Source organism: Scyliorhinus torazame, chromosome 9 (assembly GCF_047496885.1).
Source record: "Scyliorhinus torazame isolate Kashiwa2021f chromosome 9, sScyTor2.1, whole genome shotgun sequence".
NCBI classification, from domain to species: domain Eukaryota; kingdom Metazoa; phylum Chordata; class Chondrichthyes; order Carcharhiniformes; family Scyliorhinidae; genus Scyliorhinus; species Scyliorhinus torazame.
Genome location: NC_092715.1, coordinates 100,494,001 through 100,518,390, shown reverse-complemented (window position 1 = coordinate 100,518,390; position 24,390 = coordinate 100,494,001). Strand labels below are relative to the sequence as shown.

At 47.6% G+C, this 24,390-nt stretch overlaps 1 long non-coding RNA gene across 1 annotated transcript; it reads left to right on the top strand.

Annotated features, from left to right (window-relative positions):
* Positions 1-2,721: 2,721 nt before the first annotated feature.
* On the top strand, positions 2,722-23,806 carry LOC140430015 (uncharacterized). The gene is made up of 3 exons (XR_011949275.1): positions 2,722-2,796; positions 4,094-4,287; positions 23,715-23,806. It is a non-coding gene; the product is annotated as an uncharacterized lncRNA (long non-coding RNA).
* The last annotated feature ends 584 nt before the right edge of the window (positions 23,807-24,390 follow it).

Genomic DNA, 24,390 nt, shown 5'->3' with positions numbered 1-24,390 from the left:
GGAGGGTGCGAGATGTCAGCCAGTCGATTGGGTGGGGAGGGGGTTTCTGGAATTTGAGGGGCGCCAGGCAGAACTGATGGGGAGATGTCATTGGTCTTCTTCTGACATTGGACAGCGGTCCTCCTTCTCATGCTGCCTGCACTGACAGGCGCTGCCATTACATCCCAGGTGGCATTGCGGACCCTGCTGCTAGTCCTCCGACCCCCTCGAGAAACAGGGTGCCTCACCTCTCATCCACAACATCGAGAAGCCTGGTCAGGTCGGCATCCTCAAAGTGAGGAGCAGGTCTGGGCGCTACAATGCTTGTGTGTCAACCAGGAGTGAGTTGTGAGGGAGCGTTTAAAAGCAGCTCCCCTTTGTTAGCGGCGAACTGCTGAAGAGCGAGTTGAGCGAATCAAATGGTGAGGGAGCCAGTAATGTTGAGAATCTTGTGGGGGCTCATTTTTGGCACTAAGTGCGGTTGAATACGGGCTGCGTTCTCGTCAACATGACCATCACAAAACTCCCCAAATAGTGCAACAAAAACCGGGCTGAAACTTGAGTCCACTGAATCATGCCCTCAGTAATTTTTGGGGTGAATCGCGCCCAATCCCTATTTACTTGAAAAAACTTCAGCGTTTTAAAACCTTCTGCGAAATATTCTCTCATCTTTTTTTGCTTCACATGCAAAGTCCTGTTTTATCTAATTTATCCTCGCAAATGGTTAGCACTGTTGCCTCACAGTTCCAGGGACCCGGGTTCAATTCCGTCTGTGTGGAGTTTGCACTTTCTCCCCGTGTCTGCGTGGGTTTCTTCCGAGTGCTCTGGATTCCTCCCACAGTCCAAAGATGTGTGGGTTAGGTGGATTGATCATGCTAAATTGCCCTTAGTGTCCAGGTTAGATTATGCGGTCACGAGGTCAGTGGGGAGTGGGCCTATGTAGAGTAGTCATTCAAAGGGTCGGTGCAGACTCGATGGGCTGAACGGCCTCCTTCTGCACAGTAGGACTTCTGTGATTTCCCATCCCTGGCATCATGCTCGTGAATCTGTGCTGTATCTTCTCAATGGCCTGAGTTTAACGCATGTGTGTTTTGTGGGGTTAAAGCTGATGAACTCTCCAACTTTTAAGTTTCACTGCACTGTGTTAGACGGCATTTAATAAACCTTTCAGGAGGGGCGCGTTGTCTCTTAACATGTGTTAATCACTCAATTAGAGCAATACTAACATGGACTTTTAAGTTTATCTTTGGATCCACTGGCTTCCTGTCACTCGGTTGTGAAAGCAAAGCAAGTAAACAGTAGCAATTGAGGGGGCAGTTGCAACCTCAGGGAAGTATGCCAATATGTACTCAGTACTCCCAGCTGCTTTCTCACCTGCTTGTGTTCACAGTACATGCCCATGGGGATATGAGACAGCATGTTGGCTACTAACTGGTGGGGGAAGCTACAGTAAGTAGAGCAAATGGTTAAGGCTTGTATGGCCCAGCTGCATTACCGCTGTGCTAGCGAACAGTTTATCGCCGTTCAATGAGGTGCTGAAAGGCCTAGGCTAGGGCACTTCATCTTCATTAAGATGACATCCGGAATGTGCAAACCCATTTTGGAGTCTGCATGCACTCGTTCCATTCCATTACTGCTGCATGCAGTTGACCATTCTATTCATGGAAGAAGACATCATCACAATGCCCTACGATAGCATCCCACTCAAGCTGGCAGCATGTTCTTTGAATCTCTCTGAATTCATAGATCTTGTGCTTGGAACACATGATAGTATATTGCACAATTTCTGCTGCTGCTCAATATCATCTTCAAAACATGATTCTTTACTTACTTAACTTCACAATAACCCATTGAACCATAGAATACCGAACTGTGAGAAGGAAGCCATTTGGCCCATCAAGTCTGCACCAACCCTCTGAAAGAGAACCCTGCTTGGCCCACTCCCCGGCCTTATCCCTGTAACCCCACCTAACTTGCACATCCCTGGACACTCGGGCAATTTAGCACGGCCAATCCACCTAACTTGCACACCTTTGGGCTATGGGAGGAAACCGGAGTACCTGAAGGAAACCCACGCAGACACGGGGAGAATGTGCAAACTCCACACTGACAGACCTGAATTGAACCCGAGTCCCTGGTGCTGTGAGGTAGCAGTGCTAACCACTGTGCTGCCATGTTGCCATTTCCCCATTTATTTCTTATGGGTCTGATCACTATATTTCATTTTGTATTTTAATTCATTTTTAGGTGTTATTCACAACAAACACAAACACATCAGATTTGATATGAAAACTAGCTTTTGAACAAAACTTGATAAGAAAATGACTTTCCAAGGACAACCCCAGATATTCCTTATCTTGTCAAACAACATACCCCATTCATTCAGTGGCCTTGACGGATGTGCACGAGGCACTAATGGGTATCTGTTCTAAGAGCCTTTTGTTTGGCTTGTTGCTCTGAGAGTATTGTCTGAACTTCCCAGAATTCTAATATTAACCCTTTTGAATTTTCCAAATTTACTATTGTGGTTCAGAGACCCAATGATGCTACACAGTTCATTTCCAGGCCATCCAAAACTAAATCAACGTCACTATTCTCTCTCCATGGGTATACTATATGCTGCCATGCTGTGTTGTTAGGAGAAGGGGCAGCACTTGGAAAGATTTATTGGATTTCAGAATGTTAATTTATCCTATTCACATGTAACTTTCAGTCTCATGCAATTTATAGGGGATTTGTTGTGTGCAACAGTGAAATCATCAAGCAGGCTGAACAGCCAATCAGATTGAAGAATTCTCTCAGACAGAAAACCACGAGGTGAAAATAGTAGATTATAATTTACTTCTTAATCATTTACAGAAAGGGACTTCCGGTTGGTGGTCATGGAGTGAGTGGTCGCACATTTGGCAGCTCCCGCTCGAGGCAGCTTTTTCGGGCCTTTTCCCTGTTTGTTGGTTGGATTTTGCACTGAAAAAATATGCAAGGGTGACTGGAGAAAGTTAAACTCCACTGGTGGGGCTGGTGGATGGATCCTGGGTGAAAATAAGGAAACAGTTGGAGCAAGAGAATCTTCATGCGCCACAGGTCAAGATGGCGGAGGATAAAGGGCCAGCCCTGCCTGCCCAATGGTTGACGGAGCAATAGGTGGACTTCTTAAATGAAAAGTTTAGGCAGAGGAGGGAAGCCCAGGAGGACCTAGCCAAAGCAAGAATTGACCGTATGGAACAGAGGCTGGAGTCACAGGCCAGATTCCAGCATCCGCAGTAATTTGCTTTTATCCTGGAGTCCCAGGGTCAGGCTAATCGGAAAATGGAGGAGACGGTGGGGGGATGGAGGCCGGGATCTTTGAGGAGGCCCTGAGGAGGGTGAATGTGTCCTCGTCATGTGAGTGGCTCAGCTTTATCCAGTTTAAGGTAGTTCATAGGGTGCACATGACGGTGGCTACGATGACTTAGGTTTTTTGAGGGGGTAGAGGACAGGTATAGGCAGTGCACAGGGAGGCTCGTGAACCATGTTCACATGTTCTGAGAATGTCCAAAGCTGAAGGGATTCTGGCAGGGATTTGCGGACGTAATGTCTGAGGTGCTGAAGGTGGCCCCGAATCCAGAAGTGGCGATATTTGGGGTGTCTGAAGACACGGGGGTCCAGAGGGTGAGAAAGGCCAATGTCCAGGACTTTGCCTCCTGCTAGCCCGGAGATGGATTTTGCTGGAGTGGAGGGACACGGAGCCGCAGAAACCAGGGCTGTGTGGGCGAGCGACCTCGCAGAGTTCCTAAGGTTAGAGAAAGTCAAGTTTGTCTTGAGAGGGTCGGTTGATGGGTTTGCCCGGAGGTGGAAGCCGTTCATCGACTTGTTTAAAGAGAATTGAGGTGTCAGCGGCGTGAGCGGGGCACTTTGCAGAAAGCAGAATATAAATTGTGGCATACACGAAGGTAGAAGTTGAAATATCATAAAGTTTTTTAAAACAGAGAATTTGTTGTCATGAAATGAAGAGAACGAGACTCAGACATCTAAATTAGCTTTCCAGGTAGAGATTGTTCAGCAACAATTATAACTTAGCACACTTAAAAACACAGGTCATTCAACAAGGTGTAACGTTTTTTACTTTTTACAGCAAGAGATACGAAGCTGAGATTCACATCAAATGACTAATTCTTTGCCCACTACATCTGTGAAGGATCTAATAGTGCACACTGTGGGGAGAACCAGGGTATTATTGAAGGCAACCTCCAGAATTGCACATTTAACTGCACATATGGAATGCCAGAATTTGCTGATACTTTTATACAGTAATGTCTGCTTGCTCTGGTAAGTTTCCCTTACGTTACAATTGTAAATTCTGGGTCGGTTGTTTTACAAACATCCAGCAGGAACATTTTCACTGAATGTATTCTTCATCTCTGAGGATAGGCTGTGCCAACGGCTCGGAACAGTTAAGCCTGAACCTCGCAGGAACACCAACATGGCCAGCATCATGCATTCCTACCCAGCAGTTCACATGCGTTCACCTCAGGGGAATGCTTTATGGACAATGGTGGGTTGTGTGGCATTATGTGAAATGTTCAGAATAAAAAAGGGTTAATGTCATATCATAATTGATCACGAGATGGAGCTAGATGCAGAACTATGCACTGACTCTGGGAGAAGGTTGGAGAGGAGCAGTGAGAAGGTGTACAGTATATAGAGTGTAGAAACTAGTGTTAGTAGAATGTAGATTTTAGATTACTAGATTATTGTTTACTATAGGAGTAAGTGGCCGACCTTCAATAAATAGTACAAATAAAAGTTAGCTTTGTTAATGTACTTAGCTTCTGTGGTCTTTGTGAATGCTACAACATCCATCCTGATAACAGAATCACACAAAGAACACCACAAGATGCACCAGGAGACCCACAATGGACAGATGAGCAGGCAAACATGGTGGTGGTGAAGATGTGAAAGGATTGCAATCTGCTTTATGAAAAGGCCAGCACTTGATCCCAATCAGCTGACATTCTACCATTCCCATCTACTAAATGTACAGATCTCCGGAAGTACGTCAAGCCAGGCATTGTGCCAGAAAGCCAGCTGGGAAAATTGCTGCAACAGCAACCTAAGAATTACAGTTTGCAACCAAACTCTCTCTGGCTAGAATACCCACAGGTAACCAGCATTTCAAGGGTTCACATTTGAGCACAGCAGCCTTCCACTCGACAGTCTGAAGTCATTGGGGAAGTAGTAGAATTAATGAAAAAAACATTCAGGAAAGATACTATGAGTTGATAAATAATGGCAAGGGTAATGTTAAAGAAATTAAACGTTGGCAACTTTGCCTGCAGTGTGGTTTCATTGCAGATCATAAGTTAGCTTTGTGAGATTCTCATATGTATAATAGCTGGTGCAAATGTTACATTTTACTGTGAGGTGGAATTGTGGAATGTAAAAGGAAAAGGAGGCAGGAAAAGGAGAAAGAGGAAAAGAAAGGAAAAAAAGGAAATAGCCAACCATTATGCTCCTCCCAACAGTCTTCATCCAACCGTATCAACATTTCTTTCCCGGTTATGCACATACTAGTTTCCTCTTGAATGCACCTATTCACCTCAACTACTCCTTGTGATAATGTGTGTCACATGCTTACTACTCCTTGAACTTACTACTATTCTTTTTTTTTTAAATAATATTTTAGTGAGGTATTTGAAATTTTTTATAACAGTAAGCATAAACAATGACATCAACATGGTAAAATAAAAATTTCCCCCCCAGCCCAATCTTCACGCACCTCAACCATACAACAACAATCCACGCCCGCCCCCCACCACCGGAATACTGCATCTGCTGACATTTTAATTTTTCCTGAGAAAGTCGACGAACGGCTGCCACCTCCGGGTGAACCCTAACATTGACCCTCTTAAGGCAAACTTTATTTTCTCGAGACTGAGAAACCCAGCCATGTCACTAACCCAGGTCTCTACACTCAGGTCCCTCCACATTAATAAGATCCATCTCCGGGCTACTAGGGAGGCAAAGGCCAAGACTTCGGCCTCTTTCGAACCAGCCCTTTCCAGTTCCTAGAGGCTCTTAACGCCATGGCCAATGGCTCTATGTCCAGAGCAAACAGTAATGGGGAGAGGGAGCACCCTTGTCTCGCCCCTCGGTGTAGTTTAAAATACCCCGACCTCAGCCAATTCATATGCATACTCGCTACTGGTGCCTGATAGAGCAACCGTACCCAGTCAATAAAGCCCTCACCAAACCCAAACCCTCCCAGCGCCTCCCACAGGTAATTCCACTCCACCCAACCAAAAGCCTTCTCCGCATCCATCGCTACCACCACCTCCGCCTCCTCTCCTTCTGAGGGCATCATAATAACATTGGCCAGCCTCCGAACATTGGCCTTGAGTTGCCTACCCTTAACAAATCCCGCCTGGTCTTCCCCTATCACCCCCGGGACATAGTCCTCTATCCTTGTGGCCAGTATCTTAGCCAGCAGTTTGGCGTCCACAATCAGTAGAGAAATCAGCCTGTATGACCCGCATTGCTCTGGGTCCTTCTCCCGTTTCAGGATGAATGAAATCGAGGCCTACGACATTGTTGGAGGGGGAGGACTCCCTTCTCTTTTGCTTCGTTAAATGTCCTCACCAACAGTGGGCTCAATATCTCTGAAAACTTCTTATAGAATTCCACCGGGTAGCTGTTCGGCCCCGGGGTCTTGCCCTACCTCATGCCCTCCAGTCCCTTGATTATTTCCTCAATCTCAATTGGGGCTCCCAGCCCCTTCACCAGATCTTCATCTACCCTCAGGAACCTCAACTGATCCAGAAACTGCCTCATCCCCTCCAGCCCAGCCGGGGGTTCCGACTCATATAATTTCCTATAGAAATCCTTAAACACCTTGTTCACCCCCACTGGGTCCAGGACAGTATTACCGTCTCTACTCTTTACTCTCCCTATCTCCCTGGCCGCCTCTCTTTTCCTGAGCTGGTGCGCCAACATTCTCCTTGCCTTTCCCCCGTACTCATAGATCGCCCCCCTTGACTTCCTCAACTGTTCCACAGCTTTCCCTGTGGACAACAGCCCAAACTCCACCTGTAACCTCCATCGCTCCCTCCGTAGACCCGCGTCCGGGGCCTCCGAGTATCTCCTGTCCACCTGGTGTTTTTCCTCAACTAACCTGTCCCTCTCAGCCCGTTCCGCCATTTCTCTATGAGCCCGTATCAAGATTAATTCCCCTCTGACTACTGCCTTCAAAGCTTCCCAGACCGTCGCTGCAGAGACCTCCCCCGTATCATTTGTTTCCAGGTAGCTCTGGATGGACTTGTTAACCCGCCCACAGATCGCTTTGTCCGCTAACAATCCCACATCCAGTCTCCAAGCGGGCGGTGCCCTCTCTCCCCACTAACCCGTAGATCCACCCAGTGCGGGGCATGATCCAACACTGCGATTGCCGAGTACTTAGTATCCACCACCTTCGGTATTAGCGCCCTGCTCAGAACAAAAAAGTCGATGTGAGAGTATACCTTGTGGCCATGTGAAAAAAAGGAAAACTCCTTCGTCCTCGGCCGTGCAAACCTCCATGGTTCTACTCCCCCCATCTGTTCCATAAACCCCTTCAAATCTTTTGCCGCAGCCGGCCTCCTCCCTGTCCTGGATTTTGACCTGTCCAATTCCAGATCAATGACTGTATTGAAGTCCCCTCCCATGATCAGGTTATGTGACTCCAAGTCTGGGATCTTACCTAACACCCGCCTCATAAATTCCAAGTCATCCCAATTCGGAGCACATATGTTCACGAGTACCACCCTCACCCCCTCCAGCTTCCCACTCACCATTATGTACCTACCCCCCTTGTCTGACACGATTCTCCCTGCCTTGAATGCCACTCGTTTGCTGATCAAGATCGCTACCCCGCTGGTCTTTGAGTCCAGTCCTGAGTGGAACACTTGGCTGACCCACCCCTTCCTCAATCTCGTCTGGTCTGTAATCTTCAGGTGTGTCTCTTGTAGCATTGCCGCCTTCAGCTCCCTCAAATGCGCGAACACGCGAGGCCTCTTGACCAGTCCATTCAGTCCTCTCACGTTCCATGTGATCAGCCTGGACGGGAGGCTTCCAACCACTCCTCCCCCCCTCTCCCCCGGCCCCCTGCCGACTAGCCAGCACCCTTTTTAGGCCAGCCTTGAGCTCGCGCCCTCTGCTTCCTCGAGTCCACACACGGGCAGTCGCCGTTCCCGACCTCCCATTTGTCCCCGAGTAACAGTTCCTCCCCTGTCAGCAAAGCAGCTCCCCCCCACCTCCCACTCACCCTAGCAACAACACTAGAAACCTAATCCCCCAAGTCAAGCTCCAGCTTAACACCTGCTCACCCCCACTGCGCTTCCGCTGGGAGCCCCAATTGAGATTGAGGAAATAAGCTGACCCATGCTGACTTGGTAGCTCCCGCCCCTGGCACCAAGCAGACTGTCTCCCTACTGTTCTCTCCCCTCTCCCCCACATGAATAAACATTTTAAAAGCATCACATTCCCCAGTAAGCAAACATCAGAAAAAACAGTGAAGAAACAGTCCCTTTCGAAAAATAGTCACCCAAAAAGCAGAACTAAATTCAAAGCCCATCCCCCCTCTAACCAGGTCACTGCAAGACAAAGCAACCTTTAACCATCCACACAGCCCACTATTTCTCATAGAGCTACTTAAATTTATACAATCCAGCAGCACAAATCGCCGCCACAGTACTTCTCCAAGGTTTCAGTGTCTTTTAATTCGCCTCCAGCTTCATTTCTTTAATAAAGGTCCATACTTGGTCTGGCGTTTCAAAGTAGAAGTCCCGTTCCTCATGTGTGACCCACAGACGGGCTGGGTACAGCATCCCGACCTTCACCTCCTTCTTAAAGAGGGTCGTCTTTGCCCGATTGAACCCAGCTCGCCTCTTGGCCAAATCCGCTCCCAGGTCCTGATAAATGCGCAACTCACAGTTCTCCCACTTGCTGCTCCGTTCTTTCTTGGCCCACCGCAAAACGTGTTCCTTGTCCATGAAACGGTGAAAATGTACCACCATGGCCCTCGGCGGCTCGTTCGCTCTGAGCTTCCTCGCGAGGGCTTTGTGCACTCTGACCAATTCCAGGGGCCGAGGGAATGCCCCAGCCCCCATCAACTTCTCCAACAAGTCCATCACATAAGGTCTCGCATCCGATCCCTCGCTGCCTTCACGGAGGCCAACAATTCAGAGATTCTGCCTCCTGGACCTGTTCTCCAGGTCCTCCAGCTTCTCCTGCATTCTTTTCTTGCAGTCGTTCATCATCTCCACCTTGCTTTCCAGCACGGTTATATACTCCTCGTGCTCAGACAACTTTTGTTCCACCTCCTGGATCGCTTTCCCGTGGGTTTCCGGATTCTGAACCACTTGATCAACAAAGCCGTAATTGGGTCCAGCGTGTCCTTCTTCAGCTTGGTGAAGCAATCCTTGAAAAACTTCACCAGCTGCTCCGTCGACCACTGTGCCGTCTCCCCGAGGCCCTTGCCCTGCCATGCTGTCCCGCTTTACCAGCTCTGCTCGCATCTTCCTTATAGAACTTTGTCGTCTCACACGGCCACTTCTGGTCCAATTCTCCATACACCGGAGGGGGATTTCTCCTTACTGTCTCACTCTTCACCGATTTATCCCATAAAATCCAAAAAAAAACGGGGGAAAAAGGTCCAAAAGTCCGTTACAGGCGGGAGCTATCAAATGTGCGACCTACTCCCCCATGGCTGCCACCGGACGTCCCCAACTTACTACAATTCTTAACAACTTTGTGAGACTCTTCTTTTAATTGAACATGATCCTTATCTGCGTGGGTTTCCTCCGGGTGCTCCGGTTTCCTCCCACAGGTCCTTAAAGACGTGCTTGTCAGGTGAATTGGACATTGTGAAGTCTCCCTCTGTGTACCCAAACAGGCACCGTAGTGTGGCGACTAGGGGCTTTTCACAGTAACTTCATTGCAGTGTTAATGTAAGCCTACTTGTGACAATGAAGATTATTATTATTATAACCTTATCCAACTCTCCCCTCACACTATGGGCTGGATTTGCCATTCATGTGCTGCTGCTGGTGGAGAATTGCGGGAACTGCACGCTGCCACGAGAAGTGCTGGCCAGGGGCGATTCACGTCTTGCAAATGAGCCAGCACGCAGAGCCTGACAAGCTGGAGCAGCTTTTCAGCGCACCACTCAGCACAGACTGTCATTCCAGCCAAGACGATGGCAATGAAAAGACTTGTACTAAGGTTCCTGGATGCTGATAGTGACCGAATGCTGGACGCCGTTGAGGAGAGGAGGAACAGCCCCTTCCCAGGGTGGGGCAGAGACTCAAACCTGCTATACTGAACGCGGTCTGGGATGTAGGCATCACGGGTTGACTGGGCCAGCACTTAATACCCATTCCTAATTGCCCTTGAGGGGGCAGTTAAGAGTCAACCACATTGCTGTGGGTCTGGAGTCACATGTTGGCCAGGCCAGGTAAGGACAAAAGATTTCCTTCCCTAAAGGACATTAGTGAACCAGATGGGCTTTTACGACAATCGACAATTGTCTTGCAGAATTCCCTACAGACAAGTCCCGGACATCCAGGGACACAGCCCCCATCCAGACCCTCAGAACAGCGGGGGGGGCACAGTTGCACAGCGGTTAGCACAGTTGCTTCACAGCTCCAGGGTCCCAGGAACGATTTACGGCTTGGGTCATTGTCTGTGAGGAGTCTGTACGTTCTCCCCGTGTGTGCGTGGGTTTCCTCCGGGTGCTCTGGTTTCCTCCCACAGTCCTGAGATGTGCAGGTTAGGTGGATTGGCCATGCTAAATTGCCTTTAGTCTCCAAAAGGCTTAGGTGGGGTTACTGGATTATGGGGATAGGGTGGAGGTATGGGCTTGGGTAGGGTGCTCTTTCCAAGGGCCGGTGCAGAGTCGATGGGCCAAATGGCCTCCTGCTGCACTGTAAATTCTATGATTCTTTGAACAGCCCAGAACAAGACTCCAGGGGAAACACCAACATTTCGACACTGCTGTCACCGCCATCATCCAACGTTGCAAAGACTATCACCTCATTTGGTAATGTTAAGGATTAGGTCCCTTGGTCACCCTCTGGTGAGCACCACACAGATGCTGCAGCACATCAGGCGGAGGCAGGGACTCCCCAGGGAGCAGACGGTCGGAGGGTCTGTCCCAAGGAATAGCTGTCGCCTAGACAGATGTTGTGCTTCTGGAAAAAATGATCACATCAGTGGTGCAGGTGCAGAAGCTATAGGAGGTATTGTCAGCAACAGTGCAGTGCCTGCAAGGGCAGCTGGAGGAGTCCACTCGCCTTCAGGCACAGAAGGTGGTGCCGACAATGCATGGCACCAAGGCCAACACTGAAAGAGTGGCAGACGTGGTGGAAGGCCTGGGGCAAGATGTCAGGGCCCCTGTGTCAAGACGTCCAAGGCTTGGGGCACACTGTGCTATCCATAGTTGAGGTGCAGGACAGGGGAGCCCAGTGTTGCTAACTTGCTGTTGTCTCTTAATTTGGCTCTGTTTCATTACGTTTGCTCAAGAGTCATCAGGTATCTTACGATACCACCACAAGGTTCAAAATCAAATACTGATCAAAGACTCGATACACCAGTTAGTAAGTTCAAAAGCAATGTTCATTTATTTACACACAGTCAAATCTACTCATGCATAACATTCTACAACCTAAACTACCACTATTACTAAAAGCCTATACTTAGCTTCGGGTGCCCACTCAGTCAGAGGAACAATGACCGTTGCTCGGTTCTGAGGCTGCTGGGTTGAGCTGTTTACAGGATAGCAACTAGGAGTGTCTATCTAGTAGCGTGCGTTGACTTGGAACTTACTTGGTCTGGCGTAGCTGCTAGGCAGGTCTCTCCTCGCTGAGAGCCAAGGCCAAGAGAGTGATCCTCTCTTGGGGAGTCCTTTTTATACCCCAAAAGGGCTTCGCGTGCTTTTGGGCGGGCCTTAAACGTGGCCCCAATTAATTGGGCCGTTTCCCAATCGTCCTTATTGATTTTCCTCCAATAGAGGGGTGGGTTCCCTGGTTGCTGGGTGTGTCCTAGGTGGCCATTGGTTTGCTTTGTTTTAGTCTCCTCTGGCGCCGGGATGTCTGCGTTAGCATTGTTTACCTAAATGTTGCCTTTTGTTCCCGGGGATGGCTCATTAGTATGTAGATGGCTTAGCAGTACTGGTCTTGTCTGAGAGCTAAGGCTCTAATCAACTGACAGACCTTGCACCTGCTTGCTTTTTCGGTATTGTCCAATTTTCCCTGCATTCTTTGCAAGTGTCCATTTTGTAATCGGGACGTGGCCATCCCAGATGGCTACACTAGATACTGGTGGGCATGTCTCGGGCGCAGTTGGACGTTGCTGCTTGGAGCATTCACAAAGGGCTGAGGGTATCGTGAGCATTAGGCGGGCGTTGGCTGACCTTATCCATTCACAGAGGGAACGTGTCACAATCACAAAGGGACATGACTGAGGCAATGAGGGACTTGGCTCACTCGCTGATGGACATGACCCAGTTTCAGTGCGCCATGGCAGAGGTATCAATACCATTGTTCAGATGTGGGTGGGCCTCCAGGACTGGCAGCGCCAGGTGATGGTCTTGCCTCCGGATCTCACTCCGACCTCCCCTCTGTCCCCTGGAGTAGCCCAGGGACCAGCGAGCACCCCGAGGGAGGAGGATGTGATGGGACCTATGCCAACACACAGTGGAACACTTCAGCCTTTCCAAATCCCCCCACACCTGACACTGGCGCAACTGCTGGGCAGTGGGCAGAAAAGGCTGACACGTTGTCATCTGTGACACCCGAAAGGTGGCCATGTCCATCCAAATCCAGGCCCTCCAGAGGACGATGACCAAGGACATTTTAGGGCAGATGGCGAGATAACCAGCAGGCCGCCTCCACTCCTGATGTGCTGTCTGGGAAAACACATGAAAGAAGTGTTAGGCCGTGAAAAAGTAGAAAGATAGCTGACACTTAAATTGGCACAGGTGTAGTAGAGAGTAGATAGTAAGGCGGAAGAGCACATAATGTTGTAAATAGCCACAATTAACCACTTGCACCACCAATCAGATCTGTCTCTAACCTCTGTCTGATGGGTGTTAAGAATGAGCTGGGGCTGGGTGTTGTGCAATGGCCGGGTGGGCCAGCAGGATGCCCGTGATATATACAATGCCCCACATGGTTATACCCTGACTGTGAAGCGGCAGGGCATAGGGGCAGCACTGTGAGCCCGCCTTGTATGGCAGCACCCCCAGTGAGAGCCCTAACCCTTAACCATCTCCTGCAATCTGCTCAACCTTCCCCATCCCTATCCCCTTCAGTGACTGACACTGGGCTATGATGTGGGGAGCTTCTAACCTCACTACCCATCCCCACCATCAGGGGTTCGGTGGCTCCCGCAACCAATGGAAGCGAGAGGCTCTGTGGCTCCTTCCTGTTTCTCCCAGTGGAGTCTACTGTGGGTCTCCTCACTGGGTGGGCCTTCTGCTGTCCATCCAAAAGGCAACTAGCTATATGGTGGAGATGTTCAGTGCAGGCATGTGGCTCTATGTTAAGAGATGTGTGCATTTTCTGGGGTCTTAGCTGAAGTGTAACGTGGAGCCTGGGTTCTAAAAATAGGTTGTGACAGAGAGCTGATCACGTTTCCTGGCCGTGGTTGGGATGGATGACATCATGCTTCTGCTGTGGAGCACTGAGGAGTGCCAACACCTGATGGGCCGGCGATTGAGCATGGCCACATCCATCCCCTTGATAATAATGCTGGGATATTAGGGTGTACAGATGGGCAGGCTGGGTGAGGTGCCACACAACCAGTTGCCCTCAGAGTATTTGCAGTGGTCTGTGAGCAGCCAGAGGTAACAACAGCCTGGAGCCTTTAGGTTGCAGTTAGGGGGTTGGTTTAAATGACTGTATGCAGCAGTTGGGGTCTCAGCCAGGGCACCCCGGTCCTGGGTCCACGCACTGGCCACCAAGTCACTCCCCGCCACTCCCTGAGGTCCAGGCCTACACTCCTAGTAAGTCCGTAAGGTTCAGAAGATTTGCTTTTCTCCATGCTCCCTCTCAATGGCTATGGCGTGACTCCTGGCTGTGAGGGATGGAGCATCATGTGGGGGAAGAATTGGGCTTGCAGTCCGTTATTCAGATTAAACTGCATGCAAATCCCAGTTTTACATTGTGCCACTGGCACTCAGCATGTATCTCGCTGCCACCGGCAGCGGAAGATCAGAGTATAGGAATGGGTTTGGTGCCTGGCAGTGATCCAGTTTTTTAGCCAGTGCTCCATTCTCTGTCCAATCGGAAAACCTGATATCGGTGTTGGTCAGTGGAGAATCCAACCCTAAGTAACTAGTTCTGTTTTAAGTTTTTGATTCATATTTGGGACTGGAGTGTGTTACACTTAAACTTAATGTGGAATTCATTTCTTTATAAATTATTAATTTCCGGGTGTGGGCATCACTGCCTCGGCCTGCAGTTATTGTCCATCCCTAGATGCATCTTCAGAAGATAGTGATGAGCTGGCTTCTTGGATTGTTGCAGTCCATGTAGTGTAGGTACAGCCACATTGCTGTTTAGGGAGGGAATTCCAGGATTTTGACCCAGTGACAGTGAAGAAACAGCAATATATTTCCAAGTCAGGATATTTTATTATATTATTATTATTTTTTATAAAAAATTTAATTTAGTTGTTAGCCAGATCTTGGTAGAAAGTTAGAGGAATGGCAGGGAAGGGAGTGCAATGTTCCTCCTGCAGGATGTTTGAGGTGAGGGATGCAATTAATGTCCCTGCTGATTTTACCTGCAGGAAGTGCTGCCATCTCCAGCTCCTCCAAGACCGAGTTAGGGAACTGGAGCTGGAGTTGGAAGAACTTCGGATCATTCGGGAGGCAGAAGGGGTCATAGATAGCAGCTTCAGGGAATTAGTTACACCAAAGATTGGAGATAGGTGGGTAACTGTAAGAGGGACTGGGAAAAAGCAGTCAGTGCAGGGACCCCCTGCGGTCGTTCCCCTGAGAAACAAGTATACCGCTTTGGATACTTGTGGGGGGGACGACTTACCAGGGGTAAGCCATGGGGTACGGGCCTCTGGCACGGAGTCTGTCCCTGTTGCTCAGAAGAGAAGGGGGGAGAAGAGCAGAGCATTAGTAATTGGGGACTCTATAGTCAGGGGCACAGATAGGAGATTTTGTGGGAGCGTGAGAGACTCACGTTTGGTATGTTGCCTCCCAGGTGCAAGGGTACGTGATGTCTCGGATCGTGTTTTCCGGGTCCTTAGGGGGGAGGGGGAGCAGCCCCAAGTCGTGGTCCACATTGGCACTAACGACATAGGTAGGAAAGGGGACAAGGATGTCAGGCAGGCTTTCAGGGAGTTAGGATGGAAGCTCAGAACTAGAACAAACAGAGTTGTTATCTCTGGGTTGTTGCCCGTGCCACGTGATAGTGAGATGAGGAATAGGGAGAGAGAGCATTTAAACACGTGGCTACAGGGATGGTGCAGGCGGGAGGGATTCGGATTTCCGGATAACTGGGGCTCTTTCTGGGGAAGGTGGGACCTCTACAGACAGGATGGTCTACATCTGAACCTGAGGGGCACAAATATCCTGGGGGGGAGATTTGTTAGTGCTCTTTGGGGGGGTTTAAACTAATGCAGCAGGGGCATGGGAACCTGGATTGTAGTTTTAGGGTAAGGGAGAATGAGAGTATAGAGGTCAGGAGCACAGATTTGACGTCGCAGGAGGGGGCCAGTGTTCAGGTAGGTGGTTTGAAGTGTGTCTATTTCAATGCGAGGAGTATACGAAACAAGGTAGGGGAACTGGCAGCATGGGTTGGTACCTGGGACTTCGATGTTGTGGCCATTTCGGAGACATGGATAGAGCAGGGACAGGAATGGATGTTGCAGGTTCCGGGGTTTAGGTGTTTTAGTAAGCTCAGAGAAGGAGGCAAAAGAGGGGGAGGTGTGGCGCTGCTAGTCAAGAGCAGTATTACGGTGGCGGAGAGGATGCTAGATGGGGACTCTTCTTCCGAGGTAGTATGGGCTGAAGTTAGAAACAGGAAAGGAGAGGTCACCCTGTTGGGAGTTTTTTATAGGCCTCCTAATAGTTCTAGGGATGTAGAGGAAAGGATGGCGAAGATGATTCTGGATAAGAGCGAAAGTAACAGGGTAGTTATTATGGGAGACTTTAACTTTCCAAATATTGACTGGAAAAGATATAGTTCGAGTACAATAGATGGGTCGTTTTTTGTACAGTGTGTGCAGGAGGGTTTCCTGAAACAATATGTTGACAGGCCAACAAGAGGCGAGGCCACGTTGGATTTGGTTTTGGGTAATGAACCAGGCCAGGTGTTGGATTTGGAGGTAGGAGAGCACTTTGGGGACAGTGACCACAATTCGGTGACGTTTACGTTAATGATGGAAAGGGATAAGTATACACCGCAGGGCAAGAGTTATAGCTGGGGGAAGGGCAATTATGATGCCATTAGACGTGACTTCGGGGGGATAAGGTGGAGAAGTAGGCTGCAAGTGTTGGGCACACTGGATAAGTGGGGCTTGTTCAAGGATCAGCTACTGCGTGTTCTTGATAAGTATGTACCGGTCAGGCAGGGAGGAAGGCGTCGAGCGAGGGAACCGTGGTTTACCAAGGAAGTGGAATCTCTTGTTAAGAGGAAGAAGGAGGCCTATGTGAAGATGAGGTGTGAAGTTTCGGTTGGGGCGATGGATAGTTACAAGGTAGCGAGGAAGGATCTAAAGAGAGAGCTAAGACGAGCAAGGAGGGGACATGAGAAGTATTTGGCAGGAAGGATCAAGGAAAACCCAAAAGCTTTCTATAGGTATGTCAGGAATAAGCGAATGACTAGGGAAAGAGTAGGACCAGTCAAGGACAGGGATGGGAAATTGTGTGTGGAGTCTGAAGAGATAGGCGAGATACTAAATGAATATTTTTCGTCAGTATTCACTCAGGAAAAAGATAATGTTGTGGAGGAGAATGCTGAGCCCCAGGCTAATAGAATAGATGGCATTGAGGTACGTAGGGAAGAGGTGTTGGCAATTCTGGACAGGCTGAAAATAATAAATCCCCGGGACCTGATGGGATTTATCCTAGGATTCTCTGGGAGGCCAGGGAAGAGATTGCTGGACCTTTGGCTTTGATTTTTATGTCATCATTAGCTACAGGAATAGTGCCAGAGGACTGGAGGACAGCAAATGTGGTCCCTTTGTTCAAAAAGGGGAGCAGAGACAACCCCGGCAACTATAGACCGGTGAGCCTCACGTCTGTAGTGGGTAAAGTCTTGGAGGGGATTATAAGAGACAAGATTTATAATCATCTAGATAGGAATAATATGATCAGGGATAGTCAGCATGGCTTTGTGAAGGGTAGGTCATGCCTCACAAACCTTATTGAGTTCTTTGAGAAGGTGACTGAACAGGTAGATGAGGGTAGAGCAGTTGATGTGGTGTATATGGATTTCAGCAAAGCGTTTGATAAGGTTCCCCACGGTAGGCTATTGCAGAAAATACGGAGGCTGGGGATTGAGGGTGATTTAGAGATGTGGATCAGAAATTGGCTAGCTGAAAGAAGACAGAGGGTGGTGGTTGATGGGAAATGTTCAGAATGGAGTACAGTCACAAGTGGAGTACCACAAGGATCTGTTCTGGGGCCGTTGCTGTTTGTCATTTTTATCAATGACCTAGAGGAAGGCGCAGAAGGGTGGGTGAATAAATTTGCAGACGATACTAAAGTCGGTGGTATTGTCGATAGTGTGGAAGGATGTAGCAGGTTACAGAGGGATATAGATAAGCTGCAGAGCTGGGCTGAGAGGTGGCAAATGGAGTTTAATGTAGAGAAGTGTGAGGTGATTCACTTTGGAAGGAATAACAGGAATGCGGAATATTTGGCTAATGGTAAAGTTCTTGAAAGTGTGGATGAGCAGAGGGATCTAGGTGTCCATGTACATAGATCCCTGAAAGTTGCCACCCAGGTTAATAGGGTTGTGAAAAAGGCCTATGGAGTGTTGGCCTTTATTGGTAGAGGGATTGAGTTCCGGAGTCGGGAGGTCATGTTGCAGCTGTACAGAACTCTGGTATGGCCGCATTTGGAGTATTGCGTACAGTTCTGGTCACCGCATTATAGGAAGGACGTGGAGGCTTTGGAGCGGGTGCAGAGGAGATTTACCAGGATGTTGCCTGGTATGGAGGGAAAATCTTATGAGGAAAGGCTGATGGACTTGAGGTTGTTTTCGTTGGAGAGAAGAAGGTTAAGAGGAGACTTAATAGAGGCATACAAAATGATCAGGGGGTTGGATAGGGTGGACAGTGAGAGCCTTCTCCCGCGGATGGAAATGGCTGGCACGAGGGGACATAACTTTAAACTGAGGGGTAATAGATATAGGACAGAGGTCAGAGGTAGGTTCTTTACGCAAAGAGTAGTGAGGCCGTGGAATGCCCTACCTGCTACAGTAGTGAACTCGCCAACATTGAGGGCATTTAAAAGTTTATTGGATAAACATATGGATGATAATGGCATAGTGTAGGTTAGATGGCTTTTGTTTCGGTGCAACATCGTGGGCCGAAGGGCCTGTACTGCGCTGTATTGTTCTATGTTCTATGTTCTATGATGGTGAGTGACTTGAGGGGTACTTCCGGGCGGTATCTGCTGCCCTTGTCCTTCTACATGATAGTAGTCGTGGGTATGGAAGGTGCTGCCTAAGGATTCTTGGTGAGTTTCTGCAGTGCATCTTGTAGATGGTACACACAGCTGCCACTGTTCATCGGTGAAATTAAATGACAGGAAATGGAATCCGCTTCTTGTCACACGTAGGCTTCAAATGAAGTTACTGTGAAAAGCCCCTAGTCGCCACATTCCGGCGCCTGTTCGGGGAGGCTGATACAGGAATTGAACAGTGCTGTTGGCCTGCCTTGGTTTGCTTTCAAAGCCAGCGATTTAGCCCTGTGCTACACCAGCCCCTGGCGGAGGGGTTATTGGCACTTTCCAGAACCATAAGGACAGTGACTCTAAACCCCCAGAAGTGGCAGTAACAACTCTGAGTTCCTTTGTTGTAAAGCGAGGGGAGTACAACGAGTTTCTTAAAAGTTTTTATTCAGCAACAGCATTATCACACACAGGGCCCAGTTACATTTCACCAGGTCCTCACTCCTTTTTGGCTGGCTCTACAACAGCTGCCTTTTATACTAATGCAGGATGAACTCAGTCCAATGAGCACGGGAAACAATCATCTCCAGCTGGGTGAGTCGTGTGCAAGTCACTACACCCTTCAAATGGAGGAAGATAGTCGCATGGTGGTGGCCCCCTCTCACTAAATTTCAAGTATTTCACCTTCCCTCTTTTACAACAGCTAGATCAGCAATTCACCCCAGAGTTTCCCTTATTCAAATTTGAAAAATTCCAGAATCCGCACTTCTTTTCGAGTGCTGACATGACGACGAGTGGGAAATCCCTAAAGGCTCTGGGAAGGTCCCCGGGCGATGCGCAGGTCTGAACATGCCGCAAAAAATTCTGTCCCAATGCGCCACAAATGCACATTATACTCCGAAATATTCAGAAATCCGATACACACTTGGCCCCAAGCATGTCTGATAAGGGATATCAACCTGTACTTTAAACTTTCAAATGTCATTAAAAAATTATCAATGTCTTAATTGAGAGTTTGGGGCAGAAAACCCAGTGGTATAATTTATTCAAAAACAACTTCTCATAACATTCCCAATGGGCAGTCAAAACAATTTATTTTCTTCAAAATAATTTACATTTATGTTCCTAAAAATGTTTTCATAACAGATCCAAAAGCAATTAATGACAAAAATCTGAACCGTAATGATTACGAGGGAGATTAAAAATTAATGGCATAAAATGCAGAACATAAATTAAACTGAAATGTTAGATTTTGACACTGTACAATCACTGCTCGGAAACTCACCCTTTATGAATAGCATGCATGAGCACCCACTTGGGACAACAAAGGTCATTAATAAGCATTGAAGCACAGCTAGAAAGCACCAGTGATTGATAAATGAATACAATACTGGAACAGGCTGAATCAGTACATTCATAGAACAATGGAAACAGAAAATTAATAAATTCATGCAGGACAGACATACATGGGAATAATAAATCAAAGGAACGCCAGCCACCAGTGGACAAGTGCTAACAAATAACTAAATTGGTGGAGAAAGAGCCAAAATAAATTAAAGTATTGGGCAAAACATTCAATAAATTAACACAGAGTAGGTACAATCAAGCACCCATGAATCAAAATAACTAAGAGATTACAACATATTAACAATTTACTCTGAAAAAGACCATCAATGAGCCAAGACCTGCTGTCAGTGTGTCACCTGGAACTACAGAAATCATAAAAGGGCTGGGGCAGGAAGGCCATAAATAAAGGTGACCATTCATATTAGTTAAAACTAGTGATAGTATATGGTGAAGGAATATGTTTGAAACTTGGCTTTCAATTTAAACCACTTTATTCTCAGAGTAACTCAGCCATATTATAATCGCTATCTATTTCCACTCACCCAACCTTTCCAGCTGGTTGAGGCAATGATCATCACCTGTTTTTAACAATGCAATTGGCTTAACAAAGTAATTGCCAAAGGACGTAATTGCTAATCCTGGAATCCCAGTAATTCAGAAGGAGGCCATTCATCTTATTGACGCTGCACCGATTCTCCAAAAGAGCACCTTATCGAGGCCGAATCCCCCGCACCACCTCCCTACCCCCGTAACCCCACCTTTGGACACTTAGGGGCAATTTAGCATGGCCAATCCAAACTGTTTTAATAATCAGAGTATCCACTCCCCCCCACCCCCACCCCCCCCTGCCCCCGCCCCCCCTCCCCGTACATTGGTACTGAGGGGAGGGTACCCTGTTTTTCCAACACAAAATGAGTGTTTGTACCGTTTGGCCTTGTATATATTTTGTACTGTTTTAATAAAAAGATATGGCCAATCCGAACTGTTTTAATAATCAGAGTATCCTACCCCCTCCCCGTATGTTGGTACTGAGGGGAGGGTACCTTGTTTCTCCAACACAAAATTAGTGTTTGTACCGTTTGGCCTTGTATATATTTTTTATTGTTTTAGTAAAAGGATGTGACGACTCCGCATATACTGCACATCTTTGGAGCAAACCGGAGCACCAGGAGGAAACCCAAGCAGACAAGGGGAGAATGTGCAAAGTCCACATAGGCAGTCACCCGAGATCGGAATTGCACCCGGGTCCCTGGCACTGTGAGGTAGCAGTGCTAACCACTGCACCACCGTGACATTGACAATATTCAGCTCTGTGTTGAAGTTTCAAATAGAGTTGAAGGCCAACTTCAGAAGTGTAATAAACACTTATAGCACTTTCAAAACATAAGAGCCACTGTGAATTTTTTTTTAAAGTTGAGATTAGGAGCCAAGATGCAACAGGAGGAGAGCTGGTTACAGGCAGACCAGAAGCAAGAATAGCTAGGAGCACCAGGGTCAGTGAGTTCAGCTCAACCAGTAGGGCAAAGCATACGAGGAGGGGATGAAACTGGATTGACAAAAGAGTTGGCAGTTCCAAAGGTTAGAAATGTTGTGACTCTCAAGAATTTGGATATGGGTCAATTCACCAGTTTGAAAGTATATTTTATTTCATAATTACTACGATCCTAGTTGATATTACTGGATGGGAAGATCCTAGAATAGAACCCTGGCTCAAAAGACCGTAACTTTTATTTTTTTAATATAAAACATGGAGCAACAAAAGCACAGGACTGCTACTTAGTTTTAACACAGACATCAAACACCTTTAGGATTTCTTTGTCTTGCTGTGAAAGCTGTTCACAATTGCTTGAACTCGCAATTCCCAGACTGTATTAAAATAGCATCAGACGTCTGATTTACCTTTGAAGGCTGCTTTGAAGGCTGCTGTCCCCCCATTCTTCTGGTTACTGCAATTGTCTCTTTAACTCAAAATACTGTTTACTCTTCCTTAAATTCTGCTGAACAATAACTTGATCTTTGTTCACTTAACTCATGTCGTCATAAATATTATTTCAGTCCCAATTGCCTGATTACCTCAACTGTGACTTGTACTTTTGTAAGCCTGCCTCTTTGCAGCTCCCATTCTGTCCAATCTTTGTTCTGGCACAGTTGAGCTCCCCAAGCTCCTGTCTCCAACTGCCCTCAAATTAATTAAACTAAAACTTAGAAGTTTCCCTACCTTACAAGGCCCCAGTTGCTAAGCAACAACTTATCTTCCTCAAGGCTTTTATTTACTCATCATGCTGAAAGCACAGTAGCATCACATTTGGAACTTAGCCAACCCCTACATATTGGATTGGATTTGTTTATTGTCATGTGTACCAAGGTACAGTGAAAAGTATTTTTCTGCGAGCAGCTCAACAGATCCTTAAGTACATGAAAAGAAAAGGAAATAAAAGAAAATATATAATAGAGCGACACAAGGTACACAATGTAACTCAACAACACTGGTATCGGGTGAAGCATACAGGAGTGTAGTGTTAATGAGGTCAGTCCATAAGAGGGTCGTTTAGGAATCTGGTAAAAGTGGGGAAGAAGCTGTTTTTGAGTCTGTTCATGTGCGTTCTCAAACGTTTGTATCTCCTGCCCGATGGGAGAAGTTGGAAGAGTGAGTAGGCTGGGTGGGAGGGGCCTTTGATTAAGCTGCCCGTAGTGCCGCACAGTGGCGCAGTGGGTTAGCACTGCGGCCTCACGGCGCCATGGTCCCAGGTTCGATCCAGTCTCTGAGTCACTGTCCATGTGGAGTTTGCACATTCTCTCCGTGTTCGTGTGGGTTTCGCCCCCACAACCCAAAAATGTGCAAGCTAGGTGGATTGGCCACGCTAAATTGCCCCTTAATTGGAAAAAATGAATTGGGTACTCTAAAATTAAAAGAAAAAAGATTATGCTGCCCGCTTTCCTCAGGCAGCGGGAGGTGTACATGGAGTCAATGGATGGGAGACAGGTTCATGTGATGGACTGGGCTGTGTTCACGACTCTCTGAAGTTTTGGGCAGCACGGTAGCACAAGTGATAGCACTGTGGCTTCACAGCGCCAGGGTCCCAGGTTCAAGTCTGCACGTTCTCCCCGTATCTGCGTGGGTTTCCACTGGGTGCTCCGGTTTCCTCCAACAGTCCAAAGACATTCAGGTTAGGTGGATTGGCCATGATAAATTGCCCTTAGTGTCCAAAAAGGTTAGGAGGGATTTTTGGGTTACAGGGATAGGGTGGAAGTGAGGGCTTAAGTGGGTCGGTGCAGACTCGATGGGCCAAATGGCCTCATTCTGCACTGTATGTTCTATGTTCTATATTTCTTGCGGTCTTGGGCTGCGCAGTTGCCATACCAGGCTGTGATGCAGCCAGAAGGATGCTTTCTATAGTGCACCTGTAAAAGTTGGTAAGAGTTAATGTGGACATGCCGAATTTCCTTAGTTTCATGAGGAAGTATAGGCACTGTTGTGTTTTCTTGGTGGTAGCGTCGACGTGGGTGGACCAGGACAGATTTTTGGTGATGTGTACCCCTAGGAATTTGAAACTGTTAAACATCTCCACCTCAGCCCCGTTGATGCTGATAGGGATGTGTGCAGTACTTTGCTTCCTGAAGTCAATGACCCACTCTTTAGTTGTGCTGGCATTGAGGGATAGATTGTTGTCACTGCATCACTCCACTAGTGTCCCAATCAAACATACAAACACCTTTGATCTTATTTGTTTTGTCACAGTTAGTGAACACGTCCGATTTCAGTCTTGTGGCCAACTGCGATGAAGGAGGGCCATTCATGTGGCTCACTGGTCTGGAGTAACATTCTGGCCTGACCAGGTAAGGATGGAAGATTTCCTTCCCTTTTTTGTTCTTTTTATTAAGGTGCAATTTAGCATGGCCAATCCACCTACCCTGCACATCTTTGGGCCCACACAAACACGGGGAGAATGTGCAAACTGCACACGGACTGTGCAGAAAATGGGGTTATGTGCAGCCTCAGTCATGTGTTACCCGCTGAACCCCCTTATACAACGCTTGCAGCACCGGGAAACACACGGCTAAACATGCTCGCTATGGAACTTTGTTCCCATTTAGATAAACTGCGCCCAGTACCTTGCTTTATTTGTTCTTTGAAGCTTTTGTGATGTTGATGTTGATGTTTCTCCCAGTCCCATTTCAAATTAGTTATTTAATTCAGTTTGAGCCATATCTGAACGAGGATCCAGAGTTAAGCTCAACATTGAAAAGCAGGATTTCAGGGGTAAAATAATCTCAAGATTATTGCGTGAGCCACTTTAAACTGATGATAGTTAATAAATTGGAGTAAAACTGATTTTGCAGGGGATGAGAACGGAACTTAGGAAAATAAAATAGAACAATATTGGCAAAGAGTGACAGAGGAAATAAGAGGAAAT